Raw genomic sequence first — 4601 nt, 5'->3', positions numbered from 1 at the left:
TGTCAAGAAGGGGGACTTCAAACGATTGGTGATTTTCACTTGCCGCTTGTCGGCCCTTGGTTGCAGTCCTTGAGGTTGTTTTGATACACTCTTATCAACTCCCACTGCTGGCTCTTCTTGTTGTGGTTGTGGTTGTTCAAGCAGAATCTATAATGATACAGTGTAATTATTTTGAGCACAAAGTGCAAGTAGTATATTCTAATAATGCAAGTAAGTTTTTAAAGTTTCATTACCTCATCAACTCCCACTGATGGCTCTTCTTGTTGTGGTTGTGTTTGTTCAGGCAGAATCTATAATGATACAGTGTAATTATTTTGAGCACAAAGTGCAAGTAGTATATTCTAATAATGCAAGTAAGTTTTCAAAGTTTCATTACCTCATCAACATTCAACTGTGTTTGCTCTTATGTTTGCTTTTGTTTTGTATCTTGTTCTGGTGTTGCCTCATCAGTAGAAGTGTTAAGAGGTGTTTTAAAGGTTGAATCCGCTGCAGTCCTTGAGACATTGCGAATTGCATTTTCAATTTCTTCTTGAGTTAGCCCCAAGCTGAAACTTGGTCCCTATGCCACCTTGTTCCTGTACTGCTATCTTCTGGTGATTGCATCATCAATTGTATCAAATGCAGCAATGAACTCTGGGTTGTTCCAGAACTCTTCATTTTGTTGTGTCAATGTAACATCAGGGTTTGGAATTCCAAGCAATTTCTGTGCAGATTCCACCATTTTTTTGAAGTTCTCATCTTCAACTGTATGCTCTGGTTCCTCTTGTGCCATTTCCATCACTTAAGCATTGTTTTTGCTAGAAGTTCTATCTTTTTTGCAAATCTGTGCATATAATTCTCCTTTTTTTTTTTTTTTTTTTTTTTTTTTTTTTTTTTTTTTTTTTGCAGTTAGTAAAAGCATGTGTTAATATTCTGAGTGCACAAATTCTAAGGTGTACATGCACATATAAAATAAATTAATTGCACACTATGTATTATTAACATTTGAACACTTTTCAAACATTTTATCGATGTGGTATGTATCATTTCTGCACACAAGAAGTGTTAACTATGTATAGGGATGTATTTAATTAACTAGTTAACCTTTTATTAGTATTTTTTGGTTTTAAAATTCTATGTGCACTAATACGTATAACTTCATGCACATATAACTTAATCCAGTTGCATAACATAACATTATTACTAATTACCTGCAGGTCTTCTTCATCTTCTTATGATTTGTTTCCTTCAGTCAGTTGCAGGACTTCTTCTTGTGCCTCATCAATGTATCCGTAGCCGAAGCCACCTGAACTAATCTCAGCCTTTTCCCTTTGGTTCAGTAGATGTGTGTCCCATCCTTTGAATGCTAGCAACGCCCTAGGTACTGTTCTGTTGTAAAGCACAACTCCGTCAACATAAAAAAACCTGCAAAATGTATAAAATAATGTTTAGTTCTGGTGTAGTAATCATTCGTAGTTGTGTTTCTCATTCGTAAAGAAACTTACCACCAGGAATAGTATAGACCCAGTGAACTTTTGTGATGTACTTTTTGCCCATGAGATTTTGCTGCTGACCAATGCGTTGAGTAGATATTCACACCAATTGAGTTCACTAATGTCATTCACATTTGCAAAATTCTTCATCAGATGCGTGTTGACATAGCCAGTTGTACTGCTCTCTATAAACATGGTTGTTATTAGTATGGTAAGATGACGTTTAAACCATTTCCCGCCACTCTTGCAAGCTAGCATTGCTGTACACAACTTCTGTGGTGTTATATTCACATCTTTTCTAGCCAATACTTTCTTCTAGTCCTCAAGTAATGTGTTATTGTCATCTCCTTTAGATCTTCTCTCAATTTTGATTCTTCCATTAGGGAACCCCAGTGCTTGGGCTACATCCTTCTCTGTAATGTGCAGTTCCTTTCCATCCCTCACACGTAAACGACGGCTGCGTGGGTCAAAGTTGTTTACAAGCCACCATCCCATTTTGCCAGGGACTTTTGAAATATGTTGATGACGCAGGTGCTCAAACCTCATCTCTTTTACACTTTTCCATTGTGCATCGTTGAATTGCTTAAAAGCTTTGATAAGCTGGTATGGCGTTGCCCTTGTTGTTAAGGATGGGTAAGTAACAACATTGTATGTTTTATCTTCTGTTCGTGTGTTTGTTTCTTGAACAGGTTGGGTTTCTTCATCATCGGATCCCTCCCTGGATTCATTGTGTTCATATTGGGATTCTTCTTGTTCATATTCTTCAGCTTGAGATTCTTTTGTTCAGATTCTGTAGGTTGTGATTCTTCTTGTTCAGGTTCTTCCGGTTGGAGTTCTTCTTGATCAGATTTTTCCGGTTGGGGTTCTTCAGGGTGCATTCTTCAGGTGAGTCATCAATTATCATCTATTCATTTGATTTCTTTAATTTTTTTGCATGTCGTTTAGACTTTCTTGACCATTCTGTGTATCTTTTTTGTCCTGTGAGAGTTATTTTTCAAATAAAAAATATTACTTTCACATATAAACTAAAGTAATTTCAAAGGTAGGTTTTGTTATAGTAGGTGCATGTATATCGTCATCTAGATGCATCAGTAGAGTAAAGTTGTTGCAGAATTATTTTTAAATGACAATTAAGGCAGACTGCAAAATGAGAGAACATTATCTAACATTTAGTTGCACTTATGTTGAAATCTAAATGTAAGAATACATCAAAATTGTTGCAGAATACCTACTAACTGACAGAATAGGCACACAACTTTAGGTGCACAATATCAGAGGTTTACTTGCAAATATAGCTTAAAATACTTGCATGAATAGAAATTTCGAGTGCAGTAAACACATATGTATGCATATAGCTTAAAATATTATTGTTTGTTACCATGCAAAGTGATCAGTTGTTTTACATGTTGCTTAGGGTTTTGGATATGCAAAAATAGTGTATTTTTTTCACTATTTTGTCGAAGATACTTACACATTGTAGCATTATGGCAAAAATTATAAGTAAAATGCAGAAGAAACAAGAAACATAACTTTGTGTATTTTTCCTCTCCACTTGTTTCAGGGGTTAACTTTAATTTTTTGATGTGGTGCGCGTACTTTTATATTCTACCGTATGCAGTTTGGGACTAATGCACATTATTATCCATTTGTGCACTTGCGTTGTGCACATATTGGTTGCTTGTGGTCTTGTGCGCTCATGTGACCCTTTGTTGCATTCTACATGGATGATGTGCATTTATTCGTAAATTTTATCATCTTTTGGATATGTGCTTGTTGTTTGATTGTTTTATTTATGTGTTGCGCAGACACAGTCACTTAAAAAATGTTCAATGTATTGAAATATGTTAATACAATGCTATTTGTCCATTTTCTCACAATGGGTCTTAAATGCACAAAACAGTACAAAGAAGTGCACAATATCTATAATGCCTATATAAAATCAACACCATGCTCCAAATTATCAAAAAGTGTTGCCAAATAAAAGGCTTGATAGACTCGTCCCAAGTTGGATTGTTACCAGTACTTCGTTCCACTAGGCGAGAAACGCAAAACACACCCGTCAATGGCACTTGGTTGAGCTCTGCTCCAAGCGCTGAAAAAAAAAAAACAATGACAAATTGCAAGTAAAAAACATCACAAACTGTACAGAGCAGCTCCTAAATCCCATCGCCACTCAACAATGCATAAAATGTACCAAACAAATGTACACACCATATATAAGAAACAGGAACCACTAGCATCAAGGTTGACAATTCAGCAAGCACATATGGATGAAATGCACACACCAGCATCAACATATGCACACACTACAATGTATAGTGCACACACCTGCCTAAAAGACATCTACCCACACACCTACACACTACAACTGTACTGCACACACTAACCCACACAATTGCTCAAAAAAAAAAAAAAAAAAAAAACACCACAAACCAGCCCCCTACCTACTGGGTAAATTATACCGTGCATCAAGGCGCACAATGCATTGTGCGCCTTGGCCCAAAACGACGTCGCTTTGTACATGTTTGCGCGTCTAACTGCATTAAAAAAAAAATTCTCATGTTTTGAATGTACAGAATTGTATAATAGAATGTACATAATTGTATAATAGAATTACATGATTTTATAACAGAGTACACATAATCTTTTTTTTAAAGGATAATACATATAATCTAACATAATACATAATACACATAAACTCTTAACATAATACATATAAACTCTTAACTCTTTAAAAAAAAATTCCATGTTTCGAATGTACAGAATTATATAATAGAATGTACAGAATTGTATAACAGAATGTACAGAATTTTATAACCGAATACACATAATCTTTTTTGAAAGGATAATACACATAATCTAACATAATAATACATAATACACATAAATTCTTAACTCTTTAAACAAAATCTCATGTTTCGTATGTACAAAATTGTATAACAGAATGTACATAATTGTATAATATAATGTACAAAATTTTATAACAAAATGTACAGAATTTTATAACAGAATACACATACACTCTGTCACGTCAATTCCCCAAACAACTTAACAAAACGACGTCGTTTTGAGAGGCACGAGATACACATTGCTATGTGCGCCGTGATGCACGGTATAACGACTATGCCT

The sequence above is a fragment of the Ipomoea nil genome, unplaced genomic scaffold (genome assembly GCF_001879475.1).
Source record: "Ipomoea nil cultivar Tokyo-kokei standard unplaced genomic scaffold, Asagao_1.1 scaffold1298, whole genome shotgun sequence".
In the NCBI taxonomy this organism is placed as follows: domain Eukaryota; kingdom Viridiplantae; phylum Streptophyta; class Magnoliopsida; order Solanales; family Convolvulaceae; genus Ipomoea; species Ipomoea nil.
The sequence above is the reverse complement of the archived record's forward strand: the minus strand, read 5'-3'. Positions refer to the sequence as shown.